Raw genomic sequence first — 22,896 nt, 5'->3', positions numbered from 1 at the left:
AGCTCATCTGTCGCTGCAGTGTGTGTTAGTCACCCTCTAGTCCTTCATCAGACACTTCATGGACACTGGCTGGTTATTTTAGGTTGGTGGACTATTCTCAATCCACTGCTGACACCAACGAGCACAACACACCACTACCACCACATCAGTGTCAGAATGATCCACCACTCAGTTAATACCCGCTTTGTAGTGGTCCTGACCATTGAAGGATAGGGTGAAAGGGGAGTGTTAAAGTATGCAGAGCAACAGGTGGACATCAGTCTGTAAAAATATTTAAGAGACAAACACGAGATGAAGGCCAGCTTTGCTACTGTTTACAGTTCTGACAGTAACGACGGAGGCATGTGTTGTCCTGGCGAGTGTCTTGCAGACAGACTGGAGCACAGTCTGTTTACTTACACTGTGACTTTATAAAAAAGGCTTTATTTTGTTTTGTCTCGTGTCACTGTGTCTGTTTATTTGGCTTTTCTTACTGTTCTATTTACCTCTTCCTTCCCTTTACGTGTGTTTGGCACTGACTCGACTGTCCCTGTAAATATAATAAAAGGGCTTATTTTCATCATGAAATCAACACTAGTTTAGATTTTGTATTTTTGCTCCTGGGTTCCCCCTACAGTTCCAAAGTGTAAATAACTTCCTGACAATCTCCAGAAGATACATAGTGCAGTTTCTGCGGTGCTGAACCAGGAGTAGCAACGACAGAGCCTCTACTCTCCCTATTACAGCGCAGTGAAGCATCACAATGATTCTGAAGCTGTAATTTTTAAGGTAGAAACAATGCGTAGTACTGCTTTAAAGGCTAATTACATTCATTCATTCATTATTTGTAACCGCTTATGCATTCAGGGTCGCGGTGGGTCCAGAGCCCAATCATTGGGCGCAAGGCGGGAATCCACCCTGGAGGGGGCGCCAGTCCTTCACAGGGCAACACAGACATACACGAATTCGCTCACACACTCGCACCTATGGACACTTTTGAGCCGCCAATCCACCTACCAACGTGTGTTTTTGAACTTTGGGAGGAAACCGGAGCACCCGGAGGAAACCCACGCAGACACAGAGAGAACACACCACACTCCTCACAGTCAGTCACCCGGAGGAAACCCACACAGACACAGGGAGAACACACCACACTCCTCACAGACAGTCACCTGGAGGAAACCCACGCAGACACAGGGAGCACACACCACACTCCTCACATACGGTCACCCGGAGGAAACCCACGCAGACACAGGGAGAACACACCACACTCCTCACAGAGGCTAATTACATAAAATAAATAATAAATTGCAAAATGTGGGTAAAAAAAATATATAATAAATACCAGGACACGCTGTTGGTCACTAAATGTTTAATGTTTTGAAATGCTGTAATCATCAGTGAGTGATATTGCAATATTCTGTGAATATAAATTGATATTAAATGTATGATTTTTCCCTGATAAATTAATAAGCACTAATTATTTGGCAAGCGTAGTTTTTCAGGGCTTCCAATGCTTCCTGCATTGTCATTCACATGCGGCTAAAAGAGAGTAATGTAGACTCCTGTGCTTCAAACAGTGGAATAAAACGCAACATGTATTATGTTTAATGCAACATTTCATGTGACACTGCCTAATAAAGGGCACAAGGATTAAAGTTCTGTGCCCGCTCAGCGAGCTCCATTCGACAGTACATTATTTTATTTCGATAAAATATTTCTGATAAGCATTGCCCGTATGACTATGAGACAGTGGTAAACAGTGTAAAGCCGCTGTGACTCCAATGACTCTGCTGCTGAAAGCCTGCTTGTATTAGCTCACACAAAGTAGCCTTTCACAGAGAGAATCTCCATGACCATGGGTCAGTGCTGGACTTCACCTCCACCTAAGAGCTCCATTGTTAGAGCAACACAAGCGCTTCGGACTCACCTCACAAGACTAAAGCTGTGGTAACTCATCTGTGCAGAAGCTGGGTTCTATACACCGATCAGGTCAAATTCCAAGGCACTGTGTGAAATGACTCGTACAAATGTGTGTTTGTGTACGTGTCTCTGTATACACAGGGCCACTCATTCCTGCAGCACTGCGAGTGTTTTACTCCCAAAAGATGATCCTAATCCACTACAAACTGGAAGGATGCAAGATTTCTTTAGTTCAAACTAGGGCTGGACGATAATTCAATATCAATATATATCGCAATATAATACAATGTTTCAATAATGATATGATTTTTAAACATATTTTCACTATTTTGAAATACATTATTTACAGCATCGGTAACGGACTGACGGTCTTTACAGGGCACTGACAGCAGTTCAGAGCAATCAACTTTCAGCGCCTGTTCCTTTAAATGACAATGAGCCACAGCTCAGTTCAGCGTGAGAGCCCAGGAGTGAGGAGCGAGGAGCAAAACTGTTCTTTAACCATTTTCGCCCACTTCTATTTCTTCTTCAATCCCGTTTTCTCTTATTTACTCTGTGCTCTTTCTTCTCCACCCTCAATGTGTTTGTTTTGTTCAGTGTAATCTCAACTTTGTGCTCTCGCATAAATGCAGGTCCAGCGCTGTAATTACACAGACTCAGACTTGGAGGCGAGAATGTTCTAAAAATCTGCACTCTATGTATGATCCAGATGCCCAAATGTGCACATGGACTTAATAAGTGATTTGTTTTCATATTTCTTTAATATTTGTCCCGCTCCGGGTGACTGTCTGTGAGGAGCGTGGTGTGCTCTCCCTGTGTCTGCAGGGGGGTCCTCCAGGTGACTGACTGTGAAGAGTTTGGTGTGTTCTCCCTGTGTCTGCGTGGGTTTCCATTGGGTGACTGACTGTGAGGAGTTTGGTGTGTTCTCCCTGTGTCTGTGTGGGTTTCCTCCAGGTGACTGTCTGTGAGGAGTGTGGCGTGTTCTCCCTGTGTCTGTGTGGGTTTCCTCCGGGTGACTGTCTGTGAGGAGTGTGGCGTGTTCTCCCTGTGTCTGTGTGGGTTTCCTCCGGGTGACTGTCTGTGAGGAGTGTGGCGTGTTCTCCCTGTGTCTGTGTGGGTTTCCTCCGGGTGACTGTCTGTGAGGAGTGTGGTGTGTTCTCCCTGTGTCTGTGTGGGTTTCCTCCGGGTGACTGTCTGTGTGGAGTTTGGTGTGTTCTCCCTGTGTCTGTGTGGGTTTCCTCCGGGTGACTGTCTGTGAGGAGTGTGGTGTGTCCTCCCTGTGTCTGCGTGGGTTTCCTCCGGGTGACTGTCTGTGAGGAGTGTGGTGTGTGGTTTCCTCCGGGTGCTCTGGTTTCCTCCCATGGTTCAAAAACACATGTTGGTAGGTGGATTGGCGACGGAAAAAAGAAAGTGTCCATTGGTGTGAGTGAATGCGTGTGTGTGTTGCCCTGCAAAGGCCTGGAGCCCCCTCCAGGACGTGTTCTAGTCTTGCACCCAGAGATTTTGGGTAGGCTCCTGACCCACTGTGACCCTGAACTGGATAAGCGCTTATAGTCATCGTAAATTTTTAAAACGATTTTAAAATAGTCAATATCGTGATATTCTAACGTTTACCTAACGATATCATGCAATTAGCCATAATACGGCATACATTCTTTACATGAGTCATTTAGGCACAATGAAGTACAGTGGAAAATGTCTCTGAATGATTGAAATAAATTTGTAATAAAATAAAACTTTTTAATAATAAATAGAACCATTTAATACTTTTAATATATATATATTACACATATTTAATATAATGAATATTAATGTAATATTTTGTTGCAATATTGTATTCTTGAAATTAATAAAAGTATTTTTCGTTGTTTTGTCATATCGGCAAAGATATCGTTATCGTAAAAAATACCCTAAAATATTGTGATATTATTTTAGGGCCATATCGTCCACCCCTAACTGTTGACCAAAATATTTCTCTCATATCACCACTGATCATAGATGATGAACACTGATTTCAGAGGTTTTTCTTTAAAGGAAGACTCTAAGGAATACTACACTAAACCTAGACAGATTTCTAAAATAACTCAAGGCTAAATGAATAAGAGATAAGTAGTTATGGGTTTTTCTGAAAATGAAAAGGCAAAAAAAAAAAAAAATTCATCGAACAGCTTTCTTGAGGCAAACTGGCAGACAGACAAGTCATGTGAGTATTATCTATATATGGGTTGGGGAAGCAACCGTGTGTGTGTGTGTATATAGGCAATGATTCTCTGACAGTGAACACTACCAGGCAATTTTGCTTTGGCAACTTGTTTCGCTGCCAGATGCAATAGCCCAACGGAAGTTATTTTTAGTTCGCCCACTTATTTGCTGTTGAGAATGGTGGTGGAAGCAAGTGCTCCATCAAAATGAGAGGGTGGAGCGCGCGCACACACGCACACACACACACACACACACACACACACACACGGAAATAGAAGGAATGAGGTCTATTTAGAAAAATAACTTCCTTGCAACAAGCTGGTCACAGACACTGATCACCGCATTATTAAGAAATGTTAAGACTAAGTAAATATAAAGCTTTTAAATGCATCATATGTTTAAATCTGTCATAAGATTACATTTAATAATGCATTAAAATTAGTTAATGAAAAAAAAGCAAAGAAACAACCAAACTTATATTAGTTTTAGAGCAAGTAGGTTAGAAATCAAAGGTAAACAATGTTAGCTTCACAGTCAGTTATGCTAACAAGCTAAGACCAGCCAAATATTAGCTTCATGGTTAAGCTAATAAACAATTACTAGTAAAATATTAGCTTTAAAGCTAGTATTCCAGCATGCGAATATCAATATTAATATCAGCATGACAACAAAAGTGCTCTGTGATGGACTGGCGCCCTGAGCAGAATGAAGTGGTAACAGGTGAATGGATGAATGAGCAACAGCACTAGCAAGCAAAGATGAATCTAAAAAGAGCAGAAATTAACACCAAAACTGCACAATTTTGAAAGAAATAACATCCCATTGATATTGCTTCATATATTGTTTTCAATAATGTCCTGGAAACCTGTAAATACTATACATTTTAATGTTGAATGGAGAACAAAATTAAAATCAAATACGAAACCAGCTTCTGCCTCATTGTGCGATGTAAGTGAACCGCTGCCAACGCTCCTGTTTCACACACAATTTTATTGAAATGTTGTTTGTTAATAAATTAATGGGGATGCAACAATATTGCATTTTTGGGGCCGATACAAAAAACAACAATTAACCCCTTGGTGCAGCCGATATCAATATTAATAACCAATTATTATACCTTCGCAAATTTGGATTAAAACTAAATTCATTTTATCGTGGGTGGTCATAGGATAACCCTTCTCTTTAGTATTTGTACATTTCTGTATTTTTTTTATTATATCTGAAGTTTTCTGGATGTAGTTCATCTAAACTTTATCAGACATTTACTGAAGGTTCCGCATGAACGGTTTCAAGAGGGGCGGTAACTAGTGCAGCACAATTTTGTTTTGTTTTTGTGTAATATCGGCTAAAAGTTCAATATCGAATTTCGATAACAATAACTTAAAAGTATCGGCATATCGTCAAATAATATATCGGTCGAGGATGTATCGTACATCACTATATAAATTCATTTAAACCACGTTTGGTGATCAACCCATATGCTGTGTGTGGACTATAAGAGGAAACCCATGTAGACACAGGGAGAACACACCACACTCCTCACAGTGACCTGAGGCGGGGTTTAACCAACAGCTGGGGTCATATGTTTTCTCACGTGAAGAAAAGCCATTCCCAACTTTGGTTCCTGCAGAGTAAATCCTCTTTATGACATATTCAGGGTGGTTATTATTTGTGAAAATGAGCATAACACAGTACGTGACCTAAGGACTGGACCCCTGCTTATCCAGTAAGTCTTCTGAAATGAAGGCTGTTAATAGTGTGGGCTTGTTTCTGTTTTTCTGTTCTATATTGTTCTCTTCACATATGCATATGGTGTTACAGTCTGCGGCTGCTGTCTTTCCTGCTGCGGAGTTGTGGTGGGTGCAAAGCCTACCCCGAATCTTTGGGAGGAAGACAGGTACACATCCTCAACAGGGATCCAGTCCATCGCAGGATGTTATACATTCATACACTCCTGGAGAGTGTCACACACACTCATCCCCACATGGTCTGGACTACATATTTAACCGTATATTTGGGTATGTATTTGTTTTGTGAATTGTGTGTGTTGTATGTGTATTGTGATTTTTGATGTGTATTGTGAACTGAAGGACTGGCGCCCCCTCCAGGGTGTATTTCCGCCTTGCACCCAGTGATTCCGGGTATGTTCCGATCCCACCGTGACCCTGATTTGGATAAGCGGTTTCAGACAATGAATGAATGAATGTATTGTTAACTGTGTGTATATTGTAATTGTGTGTATTTATATTGTGAATGTTTGTGTGTTGTTATTTTCATATCTATGCTAGTATTTTGAATGTTTGTGTGTATGGCCTTGTGCTAAGGCAGCATTCTGAACACTGCATCAGGGGACTGTCCAGCGCCGGCTCCTCTCCCTCATTAACACTCAACCCGGCTCAATTAATCAAACCCTGATGGTGTCAGTGGCTCTGCGTGTGTCACCTCGCGCCTCGGCCTCTCATTAGCACGCGCTCCAGGGGTGACTAATAGCACCAAGATCCCTCCATCCACTCTGCCTTCCTGTTTCCACTGCACTGTTTGGTTTGCAGATCAAATAAGCTGCATCTTCTGTGGTCCACAGGTCTACACTGATACTCTACCGTCTGCACTTTCAGGCTCGTTACTGATCAACGTTAAAAACATATACGGACTGTCACCCGGAGGAAACCCACGCAGACACAGGGAGAACACACCACACTCCTTACAGACAGTCACCCGGAGGAAACCCATGCAGACACAGGGAGAACACACCACAGTCCTCACAGACAGTCACCCGGAGGAAACCCGCGCAGACACAGGGAGAACACACCACACTCCTCACAGACAGTCACCCGGAGGAAACCCACGCAGACACAGAGAGAACACACCACACTCCTCACAGACAGTCACCCGGAGGAAACCCGCGCAGACACAGGGAGAACACACCACACTCCTCACAGAGTCACCCGGAGGAAACATTCATAAGACATGTGTTTACTACGTGAATAAAGCTGAATGTCTCAATCACTTATGTGACCTCAGTCCAGGAGTTCAGAAAAGGAAATCAATTCAGCATAAAATGAAGGAAACAGGTGTCTTTAGAAGCACTCTTTGCACATTCGCAGCTCATTGTTTTCTGTGTGAGCTGCTGTGTGGACTGACTGTGCTGCTCTATCTCTGGGAGCAGAGGAGCCACGTTGAGGGAGCGCCGTTTGGACCCATCCCTATAGAGAACCTTGTCTCCCGCAGCTCCGTCTGGGAGCAGAGCTGTGTAGAGAGAGCTTTCTGAGCTGCACAAGGTCAGTCCCGGTGTTCTAACGAGTTGTGCTACCGCCAATTCTCTTCTATTAAAAGTAGCTAAGGTTTGTACAGAAAATCGCTGGTGCTAGTCAGTGTTTTTATTTATTTATTTATTTTTAACTACGTAGGAGGTCTGAAAAGTCGCTAAATCTACTGGAAAGTCGCAAAGTCACTACGTGGGCCACAGTGAGTAGTGGTTTGGACCTGGACGTGACATTTCACATGGTTGATACTTTACAACTTAACAAGCAGATTTAAAATGCATGCCAACGTAAAGTGGAAATGTGTGTTCAGGGTCGCGGTGGGTCCAGAGCCTACCTGGAATCATTGGGCGCAAGGCAGGGATACACCCTGGAGGGGGCGCCAGTCCTTCACAGGGAAACACACACACACACACACATTCACTCACACACACACACACTTTTGAGTCGCCAATCCACCTACCAACGTGTGTTTTTGGACTGTGGGAGGAAACCGGAGCACCCAGAGGAAACCCACGCGGACACAGGGAGAACACACCGACTCCTCACAGACAGTCACCTGAAGCGGGAATCGAACCCACAATTCTCAAACCCTGCTGCGCCACCGTGCCACCCCACGATAAAACTTGCCATAATTTAATATTAATTTGGCATAATTAGTCATTTAATAGTGCAAAATTTGGCAAAGAAAGTTGAGTAAACCCGTGCCAAGAAAAGCCAGTGGTGGTTCAGGCATCTCATAAGGAAGCCCCCTAGACGCCTCCTACTGGAGGTGTACCAGTCATGGCGGGAGGGATTCTATCTCCTAGCAGCTCTGGGAATGTCTGGGGATCCCACAGGAAAAGCTGGTAGAAGTTGCAGGGGACAGAGATGTCTGGGTTTCTTTGCTGGTTCTGTTACTACCGTGACCCTGTGATTATACACAAATGAGATTACATTCTCATACTTGGGTCCCAAACCTGAACTCTGTTCTCCAACTCAAACTACACGCTAGTCTTTTAATCAAAAAAGAGAAATTGGGTATAATGCCTAATCTGAGCCATAGTCAGTCACTCTTGTCTCAACCTGGAGTGTTCATTGAGATTTCTGCAGGCGGGGCTTTTTCTCAACTTTGTTGAGACCATACCTGTTTTATATTTCCGCCATTTTACATTTCATTTATGGATATCCCTCGAGCTGTAAGGTGCACCCATATTCACAGTTTGTATGGTCTCCATAGAGAAGCCTGAAAAGAAACAGAACCCCCTGGATCAGCTGTACATGAGTTTCGATCACAATGCTCAATGCCAAATGTTGGCTAGAGGGGTCAAAACGACCCCCAGAAGCACCTTTCAGTATTTTTGGGATTATTTGGAGTGGCACCTCCAGAACTGACCTTCTTTATATCCTTAATTTCAGGAGAAACTTGCACCCTCAAATTTGGATGAGCTTTAGCTAAAATATGAAATGACCAGGAACAGCTGCCATGTAAAAGTTAACAAAATAAGACTCAGAACATTAGACTACTGCTGGCTCCTGACCTCTATTGTCACCTGTTGGTCAGCTGCTTTCCATGTGACTCCACCCCCTCCAGTTACACACTCCTCCCTTACCCCTCCCCCTCAAATCAATACAAAACTGGAAATGTGCTGAGTTAAGCTGAAGAGAGCAATACAACTCTGAAACACAATCCCCTGCTTACCACAGTGTCCACAAATCCCTGCACTTCTCCATGGGCCACTACATACACGTCACTGTCCAGTCAGTTTTAAATTCAGTCAAACACCAGCTTCCCTTCACATACTGTGAGCCTCTTGTGACAAAAGGACCAATTATAAAGGTCAGATTGTTGTGTATAAAAGGTCCAAGGGCCTTTAAATTTTGGCTGTTTTTAAATTGTGTGGTTTCATACATTGTGTGATTTCAGACCGGGGGTGGGCGATATGGCCCTAAAATAATATCATGATATTTCAGTGTATTTTGGCGATAACGATATTTTTGCCGATATGAACAAAACACTGAAAAATAATTGTATTGATTTCAAGAACAGACTGTTGCACCAAAAAATATTTTAAATATACGTAAATTTTTAGATATATTTATAATATATCTATTAAATGACCTATATTTCATATATATATATATATATATATATATTAATAATAAAAAGACTTCTTTGACATTATATATGTCAGAATATCACTAATATCACAGTATTGATTTATTTTAATCGTTTTAAAAATTATGACTTTATTACAAATATGGCACAGCACTAACACACACACTGTACTGTGCAGAAGTCTTAGGCACCTAAGATAATTACATATATTTAAACTAATGCCTTCTCAGTGAGTGTGGGGCTGGTATTTATATATAATCACAGTAAATTAATTCATTCATTCTTTATCTGTAACCGTCTGTAAGGGTCGCGGTGGGTCCAGAGCCTACCTGGAATCATTGGGCGCAAGGCAGGAATACACCCTGGAGGGTGCGCCAGTCCTTCACAGGGCAACACAGACACACACACACTCACACATTCACACCTACGGACACTTTTGAGTCGCCAAAAATCACCTATCAACCTGTGTTTTTGGACTGTGGGAGGAAACTGGAGCACCCGGAGGAAACCCATGCGGACACGGGGAGAACACACCACACTCCTCACAGTCACCCAGAGGAAACCCACGCGGACACAGGGAGAACACACCACAATCCTCACAGACAGCCACTCGGAGGAAACCCACACGGACATGGGGAGAACACACCACACTCCTCACAGACAGTCACCCGGAGGAAACCCACGCAGACACAGGGAGAACACACCACACTCCTCACAGACAGTCACCCGGAGCAGGACTCGAACCCACAACCTCCAGGTCCCTGGAGCTGTGTGACTGCGACACTACCTGCTGCACCACCGTGCCGCCCATCACAGTAAATACAAAAATAAAATAATATAAAACAAATGAGAAATGTAAGATTTTTTTCTATAAAGTAGTAGGTGTGAGTGAGTTTGAAGAACAATATTTTGTTCAGATTATCCTTGATTTGCATAAATTTATTTAATCAACAGCCACCATTATTTATTTACCGCTAAAACTAGGTATTGGATGAAAGGAGAGATTTGGAAAAAGTTAAACCAACACATTCACACACAGAGTATTACACGTTTATTCTAAGGTTGAGTGTTATTTGTCGTTTGTTTTCTGTTTTTTTAGCAAATAAGCACTTACTGCTCAGATAAATGGCTTTTTAAATCTCATAACCTTTGGTGCCAAAAACTTTGCACATTACTGTGTATTTTTTATATGTACTGTGTATATTTTATATATATATCAGGTATGATTTGGGTTGTGGATCATTCTCAACACTAATATCTCCATCAGCACCTAGTGACCTGGACGTATAAGAGGTTCTGTAATTAACCTATTTTAAATGTAGCTATCCCTATGTGAGAGACCCGCTCTAGGGAGAATAAACTGGTTCGTACAGGGATAACAGAAATAAGCTGATTGCACAAATGTTGTTTTCTAGCTTTTTTTTATAATAGACTTATTGCTCCTTTACATTTGTGTGTGTTACAGAAAAGCCAGGGCTAGTGGCCAAAGCCTTCCCCCTCAGCGCCAACAGACGGCATATTATTCATCTCCCACCATGTGGACGACACTGACAGCTTTAGTACAAAATCTATACCTCCCTTCAATACGGCAGACCACAGGGAGGAGAAATAGAGCAGGTCAAGGGGAAAAAATAGACTGGGAGCGCCCCTGGTGCGAGCTGATAGATTGGCCGTGGCGCTACATGCTCGGACTCTGTAAACAGGTCCTTCAGTCCGTCTTAAAGGCACATAGTCAAAAGTTTCAGGGGACTATCAAATGGAGGTCCAGTCGTCCACTCTGAATGCGTCATTCCCTCCCTGCCACGCTGGCATTTAGTCCAGACAAACGAGAAGCAAATACTGCGGTAGCGGCCAACAAGCTGCAGTAATCGATGGTCAGTCTGATGTGGGGTCATGTTGGCAGGATTCCAGATCAGGCTCTTCTCTTTCCACTGCTCTGGTTTGCGTTTAAAGGGGAAGTAAATCATTCTTAGTCATTCACAAAAGGGACTGTTTATTGTTCTTAAATCCCACGAAATCAAGTATCAAACTGCTTTGAAATCCCTGAATAAACCATATTTTTATGCTCCAAATAATGTGAGGGAGACCATGTTTACAATACAGAATCTTGGATACATCCTGCCCACTAGGTGTCAGTAAAGTGCATGGTACAGGATCAGTGCTACACTACATGACATTTCTTCTTAAATTAAGGGTAGGAATTGTTAAGTGGTTTCCAATTATCTGCAGCAACGGCCTCTGCTCATCAAGAAAAGGAAGAATGATTTGCTCTGGATCCAAGTGATTTTAAAAATCCCTACGTTGGGTGCTTTACGCCCCTCTAGCTGACACTCGACAATGGGTATGGTGACTGTAAGCTCATATGCAGCTTCTCTAGAGCATGCCATTCACTAGGACAGCCATGGACATACTGTATCTAATAAATCATTATGGGACTGTGATTTTTCACTTTAATGTGTTGGCTACCATCACACAAGACCCTGGAGATCATTCCTTAGTAATCCATGAGCAGCCTGACCACAACTGACCGACCGGTGACAGATGATAGCACTGTTTGTGTCAAGAGGTCAACAGCTGTGACACTTTATTGGCTGTGGACATAAAAACTGTTTATATTCAAAAACAATTACCAATATCTTCATTTCCACTTTGCAAATTTGGAGTAAAGTACAGTATAGAAGTAAACACGCTGTGTCCAAAATACCCCCTGTTCACTACTCCCAACATTACTCACTATGCAGTGCACTATCATAGGGAACTGACTTCAAGAGGGTAGTGAATGGTTTCAGATACTACCTCATGTGGGTTTTTACCAAACCACACAGTGGATTATGGGTATCCACTGTTCACTACTGTACATGGCTTTAACTCTTAAGAGCCCAGACTCAGTTCACCATGAAGCCAAGTTATGAGAAAAATAAAGCAGACCAAATAAACATGGAACAGTTTTTTTTCACATTCCTTGCTGTATTCAGTAATTATTTTTGGGTTAAAATGGGACCAGAGTGTTTAAAAATTGTTTAAAAATGTTGGAACACATCTTAGGTACAAAAATATGCTTGTACACTGTCATTCTATAAATGTGGTCACACATTCACAAACTGTCTTGCGACTGCATCCAGGACGTTCAGTAAATGTCATGAGTTTTGTGATGCATATGTCACCACAGGCTCTTATGGGTTAACAACAATTGCTTGAGTGCAGTGAAAACTGTCCATTATGTTTTCAGACACTACTACATAATGGTGGAACTCCAAAATAGTGCGCTATATAGTGAATAAGGCACATTTCAGGTCAAACGACAAACCTGGAGAAACAGGGAGGCCTTGCCCTTAAGCGAGAAAGTGCCTGGTATCCTGCAAAACCTAAAGCACAAACAAACACCTAGTCCAATGATGGTATATTTAGAGAGTTGACAGTTGACTTTGAAGATGTGTGCTTGGGTTCCACATGATGCAAGGCAGTCACTCCCTGCTCCAGGTTCCCCTCACCAGGTTTTCTGTCCCTTTTGAGTTCCTCAGAGTCCAGGGGCTAGATCTGTTGACCAGTGGTCATCGCATGTCAAATTTGGTCACTTGTTGCTGAAATCTGTTGCGTTAGTCATGCATTAGTCTTGTATCATTTGGCAATTTATGGGCCCAGAGTTGCTCCTGGCTGGGTTTTTTGAGGCCCATTGCTCAACCTCGAAGTGACGCTGACGTGAGTAAAAATCCTGAAAACACTATGCAGTATACATTGGTAGCACCATCATAGCACCAGTTGTTTGTTCATTTTTGGATCCCAAAATCACTGTAACTCCTTGGAAAGGTACAAGATGGTGGTCCATCACTCCAGAGTTTGCAGTTCCAATGCTCCACAGTCCACAAAAACAACACACTGGCCGTCTGACACAATACATAAAAGGTTTAAAGGGAATGTCTACGATTGTGGCTAAGCACAGTTCTCTCTGGTTGTTTACATTCTGATCTTAAACATCCTTTAAGGTGGAACGGCATGTTTGAGAGGAAAATCATCTGTTGTTTGTTGGTGTCTGAAGTTTTTATTCACTGTTTGAACTCCCACAGAAACTCATTTTAACTTGAGCGTTTTAGTTTTGTAGCACTTTTGGTAATGCAGTTAACGTTAAGAGATCCTAACCTAGCATACCGAACTTAGCCAGTCTGTTTTTTCACTCATTTACAGACAACGGGGCTTCGTAAACACATTCGACTGGATTGGAGAGCAGCAAATGGTGAGGAAACATCTTCTAAATTTTTTTTTATTACAACCATGAACTAAGCCTTTATGACAGGGGTGTCAAACCAGATCCACGGAGGGCCGTGTGGGTGCAGGTTTTCTTTCCAACCACGTAGAAGCCACACCTCATTCCACCTGTTTTTAATCATTGGATCTAATCAATAGATCTTGACTTTCAGTAGTGTGGGGCTTTTGCGTGGTTGGAAAGAACACCTGCACCCACACGGCCCTCCGTGGATTTGGTTTGAGACCCCTGCTTTAAGACATAAGTCACAGAAAGTGGGTGTGGTCTTGTTTCATTGGCCCGAAACAGCACTGGATTAAGGTCTAGATCTGGATTCACAAAACATATTTTCAATTGAAGTAATTAGCTACAAATGCATCCAGTTATTTCCCTCAAATCATCAAGCCCAATCATGACTTATTAGCAGCACTTGCAGTGGAATCTGTGGTGACAAACTGAAGAACAAACTAATCCCCTGAGTATAACACAATTACTGCTCTATTAAAGTTTGCCTGCTTTGTTTATCTCCATAAAATCTCCAGTGTGGGAGTGATTGAACAGGTTAATGTACCGAGCAATTACTCTTGATACACACTGCTGCAGTCTTGTAATTCAGGCCTGGAGATGACACCCACACACCTCACTCATCTGCGGGGTGGTCTGGAGAACCACCACCCCACACACACACAGCCCACACTGATGACTGCTAATTGTCAGGGCGACTAGCAAAGTGACAAAGACACCGTTCACAGCTTCTGCTGCTTTCTGACACTACGCGAGACAGTTAACTTAGACGTCAGTTATCCCCAGTAATTACACACAACAGTTAAATAACGCACCTACACACCACGAGCTCTTAGTCAGAAATCATCGAAATAAAACAAGTTGTTTTGATTCAGCACTTCTTCACTTGTGAAGAGCAGACAGTTTAGATTTGTCCCGACTCCTTGAACCCACGTTTACGTGAGAGCGCAAAGACAAGGTTAAACTGAGTAAAACAACTGAGTTGTGCCACATTCTCGTTTAATTTAATTTTTAAATATCGCTTTTGGAACTAAATTATGATTCACTGTAATGTTATTCATTCATTCATTATCTGTAAGCGCTTATCCAGTTCAGGGTCGCGGTGGGTCCAGAGCCTGGAGGGGGCGCCAGTCCTTCACAGGGCAACACAGACACACACACACACATTCACACCTACGGACACATTCCACCTACCAACGTGTGTTTTTGGACTGTGGGAGGAAACCGGAGCACCCGGAGGAAACCCACACAGACACAGGGAGAACATACCAACTGCTCACAGACAGTCACCCTCGAACCCTCAACCTCCAGGCCCCTGGAGCTGTGTGACTGCGACACTACCTGCTGCGCCACCGTGCATAATTATTCTAATCCAAAATACACTCTAGAGCTGTAAAATACAAACTCATTTCTCTCACTGGCTTTTCTCAGTCACTCTTACCTCAGATAACATCAGTTCCTCAGAATAATGTGGGTAGATGCTTGTGTGTGGTTGCTGCAGTGGGTAAATTTGCTGTCTACCACAGAAGACTAGAGTTGAATTCTCTGCTCTAAAGTAAAGATCAGTAAGAGCTGGTGGGAGATGAAGTAACTATGTCTGTATTTCACACAGTAGCTGACTTTTTACTAAGAAAAATAACAAAACAGAAGCATGTGAATGATTATTTTACAGCATTTACCTTATGCAAAATTTCCAATTATGTGGAATAAAAAGAAAGAGAAATACAAATACGCTAATATTACCAAATTATCACCCACTTATTGCCCATCTGTAGGGTGCTCCTCAAAGTCCTTTACTCAGTGATGAAAAATTCAGCTTCATGTTGTTACATGATGAACTGTCAGTGTTTAGCCTGCAGAGATTCCTTACACACTAACCACACAGCTAGTGTTGTCACGATACCAACATTATGACTTCGATACGATACCTGCCGCAAACTCTCGATACCGACACTGAAACAATACCCCAGCAAAAACCTAAAACATCAAAATCGCAAGTATCTGCTTTCTTAAGGGTGACACCACATGTGCCGTTTTTCCATTTCTGGGTCCAATTGCGCCTTTGGTCCTGTGTCAAACACTCATAAGATTTGTTTACTGTATATTCAGTATAAAGGACTGGCGCCCCCTCCAGGGTCTATTCCCGCCTTGCGCCCAATGATTCCAGGTAGGCTCTGGACCCACTGCGACCCTGAACTGGATAAGCGCTTACAGATAATGAATGAATGAATGAATATTCAGTATAAACTGAATTTCTCAATTATGTGATCTCAGTTCAGGAGTTCAGAAAAAAGAATGATCTCAAATGTGACTTTGACAGCACTTTTTGCTCATTCACAGCTCATTCTGACTTGTGTGAGCTGCTGTGCGGACCGACTGCGCTGCTCTGTCTCTGTGTGTTCTAATGCTACTATAAAAAGTAGCTACGATGTGTTACAGAAAGTCGCTGGTGCTAGTCTCGTTTTTTGTTTTTTAAATAACTCGCTATAAGGTCTGAAAAGTCGTAAAGGGAGGGAGAGGAGGTAAAGCGCTGTGGGTGCACACTGACCCCCCTGTGGCACTCGTTGGATTATTTTAAAACACTCGTTCTTAAAGCACCGGTACTAATTATAATGGGGTATTGTACCATTTTTAATGACAATGTATTGAGATACTTTTCTAGTGTCGTATACCATACTACACACTGGAAACAGTTTAAAACATCTGTGTAAACACATCTGCCCCGTTTAAATGGCTGGGTCCTGTAGAAAATGCATTACTATTCTAGGACAAAGCCAACCATAAATATTAGACCTGTGAGTGTTCTGTGTTTCAACGGAGAGAATGAAGAACACACTGCTGCTGTCCCAAGAAAAACAACTCTGCAAATCTCCAAAATGGCCACTTTTATTTACTTCTAATTTAATTTACTCTAACGAGTTTTCACTGTAATCTGTCTGCGCAGTTCTACTGGTCAACACCACTGGATGATATCAAGGTGGTGTCCTCACTGGCTGATGTCTCTACACACTTCTCCCATGACGCTCCCGCTCCTTACAACCAAACACATACAAACCAAGGCTGAACATTACACTGTGTTAGATACTAAAACTTCCTTAGTCCACCTTGTAGATGTAAAATCAGAGACAGCAGCTCGTCTGTCGCTGCACAGTGTGTGTCGGTCGTCCTAGTCCTTCATCAGTGGACACAGGACGCTGTCGGATGGATGTTTTTGGTTGCTGGACTATTAACTAGTTCACAACTATAAAGACTTTCTGCAGCGTTCAGCAGAACTGTTTGGCACTCTGGTCACGGCTGGAGTCTGTTGTGAAAATGAGGCCTAAACATTTGCACCCTTTTGTGGTGAGTAACTAACTGACTCTAACGTCTGCCCTCATCTGTCTGTGGCATTTTCCACCAGGCCAAAAGCCATGCATCTCATTAATTCCTGTCTAATTAGGTCCTGCAATTAACCTGCGTTGCTACTTGCCGTGCCTCGAATATAGAAGAGAATGCATACAAAAACATAGCCAACCACTTTAAAATCTAGATTGCACTGGTGACATGTTTTGCTTACATCTGTTCTTATATAGGGCGGCACGGTGGTGCAGCAGGTTAGTGTCGCAGTCTCACAGCTCCAGGGTCCTGGAGGTTGTGGGTTTGATTCCCGCTCCGGGTGACTGTCTGTGAGGAGTTGGTGTGTTCTCCCAGTGTCCGCATGGGTTTCCTCCGGGTGCTCCGGTTTCCTCCCACAGTCCAAAAACATATGTTGGTAGGTGGATTGGCGACTCAAATGTGAATTTGTGTGTGTCTGTGTTGCCCTGTGAAGGACTGACGCCCTCCAGGGTGTGTTCCCACCTTGCACCCAATGATTCCAGGTAGGCTCTGGATCCACCGCGACCCTGAACTGGATAAGCGCTTACAGATAATGAATGAATGAATGTTCTCATATACACGAGACTGGACACACAAATTACACCTTTTGTTAATATTAAAAATATATATAGCACCAGTTTTGCTTGGAATGCATTATATCTATTATATACTATAAGGCCTAGATGTGGGAGACCCACTCTGTGGTGTATAAAATGATTAAAGCACCTGCTGGAGAATATTTTTAAGCTAAATTTTAAACTGAGTGCTGAACTGATGATGGTGCCCTGTAATGACAGCAACAGATGCTGTAAATAATGTATACTGAAATATTAAAAATGTGTTTAAAAATCATACAATTGATAGTGAAAGAGTTTAAATTGTGAGGTATATATTGATATTCAATTATTGTCTAGGCCTATGGCCAAGCCAAAAAAAATTGTAAATGCACCCAAGACGCATTTAAAGCAGATTCAAATCCTATTGCGCAATCAGGATGTGGTCTGAGATGCATCTGATTATGTTTTTGACATATTATAGCAGTGCAAACAGCTCCCGTTGACCCAGGGCTGATAAAAACAGCACATGGGACGAGACAAAACCTACCAGGATGAAATCCAGATACTAGTCACATGAAATGGGAAAGTGTAAACATGGTCATTGCTTCTTAAACACAAAACATTGATATGGTCTGATATTCCTTCCGCTGTCCAAACTGACTTTGTGAAATCAAGCACATGATTTTGAAATATATGCTAGCACTGGGCCTGGGTCCAATTTCCAGCCATGGGTCTGGGACTAACAGCATTCTCACCAGGGACAAACCATCTTCGGCCTATTGCTATTCCCTGCACCAGCCTCGGGTGTTTACACATGGTCATGGGGCTGATTTGCAAATTCCTCACACTGTGACTACAGAGATGCAAAGTCTGGCTGCACACACATCAGAGGAAAAGGTGCAGACTTTGCCCTCTCTGACGGCTGACTGAGTCATGCAGATGGGGAGAGATGTGGACTGTGGAAGTGGTTACTATTACTAATGTACAAATTAGCCTGGAAACGTTGAGTAGACGTTCACATGTGGACAAATACACGATTGCAAACGCAACAACAGAAAGCATAGAAAAACGTATGAGACTTTACAGGGGAAGGCATTTGATTTAATCAATACGATGTAAACAAATTGTTTGGATGTGAGAAGCCTTTATGATGTTTTTGTTGTGAAACGGTACAAGGTCAATTTCTGAAAGTCGACTGGAAATTACTATAAAACGTGTCTGAGGTCATGGGAAACAAGAAAATACTGTTGGCAAGATGTAAATTCAAAAATCATTTGAATAATCCAAACTTCATTTGATATTCCAGAATTAAATGAACCAAGCTTTTATCATTTACTGTTTGAAGGACATTAAAGCAGCCAAAAATAGTATTTTTTCACTGAAAATAGCCAAAATGCCCATACACAGCCTGTAGCCCGTCAAAGCCGTTGCAGCCCACAAGAGCTGTCAGTCATTTTAGAATGAAGCTGTAAACTTGTAAACAAAAATCTAAAGATTATTTTCACCTGAAATCCCGCCCTGAATCCTCGTATGAAACACAAAACCCCTGTCTGTGAAAAAGACACGTCGATCTGTCAGTGGTTAATGTTTACACTGCGGAAAGCAGAATATAAGTGACACGTTGACATGTTTACAAGTGTGTAACGTCTCCTTCGAGTTTATAAACTACTAATGTAAACACAGATTTGGGTTTTCGTTAAACAAATCCTCCCCCACCTGCGTGCTGGTGCCCAGTCGCGCGGGGCTCGTGCACGTCTCGCGCTGGCGGCGGCGTCCCGCTCCACATTCGGCTGGAAATCGCGTCCCGGACGGCGCGCGCACCGCTACTCGTGAAGGAAAGAATGTAGTCCATGACACCGAAAATGAAAACTCAACTTTTAACCGAAGGGTTACCGACGAGGGCACGGGTCATAACCGCGGGCTCGCAGCAAACAAATGAAAAAAAAAAAAAAAAAAAAAAAAAGAAAACAAACCCCAGCCGCGTGCAGCAAAAAGCAGGAACCGAAACAGACACGAACAACTGTGAAACTTTTTCAGCCCCCCTCAGCCCTCCCCCAACCGCCGTTCCCTCAGAGCAGAGGCGCGAAAGTGCCGCTGTGAACCACAGCTAGCTTCTAACTTCTTCTAACAGTTTTTATCTCAAATAAACACACAACGAACGCAGCCTAGTTAAAAAACTAGTCCAACGAGGGACAATATTTTCCTAGTTTTAGTCACATGTGAAGAAAATGTGAAAAAATAAAAAAAATACCACCTCTCTGGTGGTAATGTCCAGACCAACAAAGTGTAGTAATCAAGCCAACTCTTCAGACTAGCTCACAGGATACTCGCTAGCAGTGGCTGTAGTTTTTTACTGCAACCCTTGATTTCATATGAACTGTTGAATATTGTATAAATACAGTATATCAGCCAAATATTTAATTACAAGTTTGTTGTGTGTGTTTGTTTGCTTGCATACATGCTAATGATATATGGGGCAGGTGTGTCAGGGAGGATGTGTAAGCTAAAAGTTTAGCTTATCTTTAACCTGTGTCAAAGCCTGTCTTTTCTTTTAAATACCAACACACTTGAAATATGGCTTAGGAAAAACAACTGACTTTTAGCTAAGTTGTCAATTTAATATTCAAATTTTCTAAGGTTTAGTGCTATTTGAAACTTGAAAAGCTTGAGAGGAATTTGGCTTCTGAAGAATATGCCTCGGATCTTCTCACTTTGATCGGAATATTTTGGCATAAAAAGGGTTTTCACAGATTTAAACTCAGTAATCTTGGATGCTAAAACAACATGGTATATCCCAGTCAGTGAGCGATATGTGTTCACTTGGAGGTAAATTGGGAAAATCAGCAGAGCAGAACAGGGTTTAATGATTGAGGAGCAGGATTATGTAGTGGACATAACAGAGCTCCATGGAAAATTCATGAAGTGTGCTATATTAAAAAGGAGAAAAAATATAATAGGCCGCATTCAGCGTGATTTGGTCGCTAATGTAAAAAACACACAGTGTAACTAGCATGAAAAAACAAGAAAATGAGGCCTTGGAATGTGATATGTCATGGATGGGCAGTACTTGGACTGAAAGTTTAATGACATATGCTACAAGTCCACATGATTACGGCTAGTGGCTCGTCCAATGTGTGTTCTGAAATAAAAATATTAATAGCTGGTGTTCTGCAAACCTGCTCTTACACCTCCAACTCATCCCAAAGGTACTGAATGGTGGAATATCACTCCAGACAAAGCTAATGTTCTGTAGTATAGGAGCTGTTACACTTGTCTACTTGACACTTGGTATTGGGCACTATGACCTTAGGCTCATGTGCAGCTGTTCCATGCTGCTACAAATATTTTCCTACTTATGCTAGGAGAAAGAGGAACATAAGGAGATAGTGCTAGCCCAGTTACTGGAGCATTACAGTTGTCCCATAACACAACTCGATCTTTACCAAAATAACAACAAATTACGACCCTACAAACACACATACACACACACCTGAGGACAATTTCACACACTAAACCAGTCACTCACACCTCTGGACATAAAAGTCCCCACAATGTGATTGTGTAAACAGATGTTGGTCCCCACAATGTTATGTATATCTGGACCACACTCACAAGCACCCTAGCATATCCTATCTCCATTCCTATAAAGCACCTTGCGATACATATTTCAAGCTCTGTACAGTTTAGAGTTTAAAGTTTAATGCCATTCTTTTATCTACACCTCACATCTGATTATAGTTTGGCAGCTACTGATTTGCTAAGGCTTCTCTGTTATTTACCCTCCATTTATCAAGTTCATCACAACTTCCTTGAGTGCAGCTTATAGTGAATTTAATCAGGCCCAAACATCCATGTACACAGGCGCCTCCCCCTCTGCTGGTGAGTGAGGGTATAGCAAGCTGGATATTGGACAAGTGCTTAAGAGCAATATACAGGCATCAGCCCAGATGTGTAAGTAATCTATCAACAAATCTACCATGCTGTGTATTAATAATCCCACTTAAACACTAACATTGTGCTTGTTATTTTTGGCAAATATTATAAAGACACCCACTGCAGCCTATTACATTTATTATATGTTTAAAAGCCCCATCTCTATCTTCATTGTGACCTTGCGACTCAGCCGCCTTTCTGTAGAGAAGCTGTGAGCAATAAACGTGCTTTAAAAGGCCACAGGGGCTGCACAAAGGCCTTGTTGCCATAACAGACTGTGTACTTGTGCAGAAAAAGCTGCCCGATGCAGTCGTCAATTCCGCCGAGCTCAGGGAGCCGTTCCGACTCCTGTCTGGACCAGAGAGCGTGAGAGATACGTGAGAGGAGAGAGAAAAGAGAGAGAAAGGTTGTAAATGTCCACCTCCTAAACTCCTCCCGCCTACACCCTGGGACCCAGTAAACACACAGAAGATCTAAAAAACAATTGATTAGCAGGCCTGGCTGTAATTAAGCCCCAGTTTAATTTCAGCAGCGCGCCTGAAAGATCCTCTCTGCTCGTTTCGGAGATGCAAAATAAAATGAGCTTTATAAAGCAGACAGATTAAAGCTGGAATTCTCCTCCTCTCCACCCCACTCTGCCCCATTCCAATCACTCAACCTCCACTTCTCCAAGACACGGCAGTCTGAGTCTCTGCTCGTACTCAGTCTCAAATGTAGCTTATGTGTTTAAACTAAGAGGACATGATCTTAATAAGGGCCTTTAAATCAAATAAATCATCTGTGACTTGCTTTGGTCAAAATATCACAAGGATCAAACACCACAGCAAAGTTCTCCTCCTGTATAAAAAAGCACTGGTCTGAACATCAGATTTCAGCAACTGTTCCTTTAAATAAGAATGAGCCACAGCTCAGTTAGAAGTGAGAGCCCAGGAGTGAGGAGAGCCTACCTGGAATCATTGGGCGCAAGGTGGGAATAGGCGCCAGTCCTTCACAGGGCAACACAGACACACATTCACTCACACGTTTGAGTCGCCAATAAACCTACCAACGTGTTTTTTTGGACTGTGGGAGGAAACGGGAGCACCCAGAGGAAACCCACGCAGACACTGGCAGAACACACCACACTCCTCACAGACAGTCACCCGGAGGAAACCCACGCAGACACAGAGAGAACACAGCACACTCCTCACAGACAGTCACCTGGAGCGGGAATCGAACCCACAACCTCCAGGCCCCTGGAGCTGTGTGACTGCGACACTAACCTGCTGCACCACCATGCCTCCCTCTATATTTAATAAATACTCTAATTTCTCAGCCTGCGTTTTG

General features: G+C 42.6%; 1 protein-coding gene across 1 annotated transcript in view; it reads right to left on the bottom strand.

Moving 5' to 3' along the window:
• oxr1a (oxidation resistance 1a) overlaps positions 1-22,896 on the bottom strand; it is a 204,663-nt gene that overhangs the window by 69,509 nt on the left and 112,258 nt on the right. The window lies entirely within an intron of this gene.

The sequence above is a fragment of the Hoplias malabaricus genome, chromosome 1 (genome assembly GCF_029633855.1).
Source record: "Hoplias malabaricus isolate fHopMal1 chromosome 1, fHopMal1.hap1, whole genome shotgun sequence".
NCBI lineage: Eukaryota > Metazoa > Chordata > Actinopteri > Characiformes > Erythrinidae > Hoplias > Hoplias malabaricus.
The sequence above is the reverse complement of the archived record's forward strand: the minus strand, read 5'-3'. Positions and strand labels throughout refer to the sequence as shown.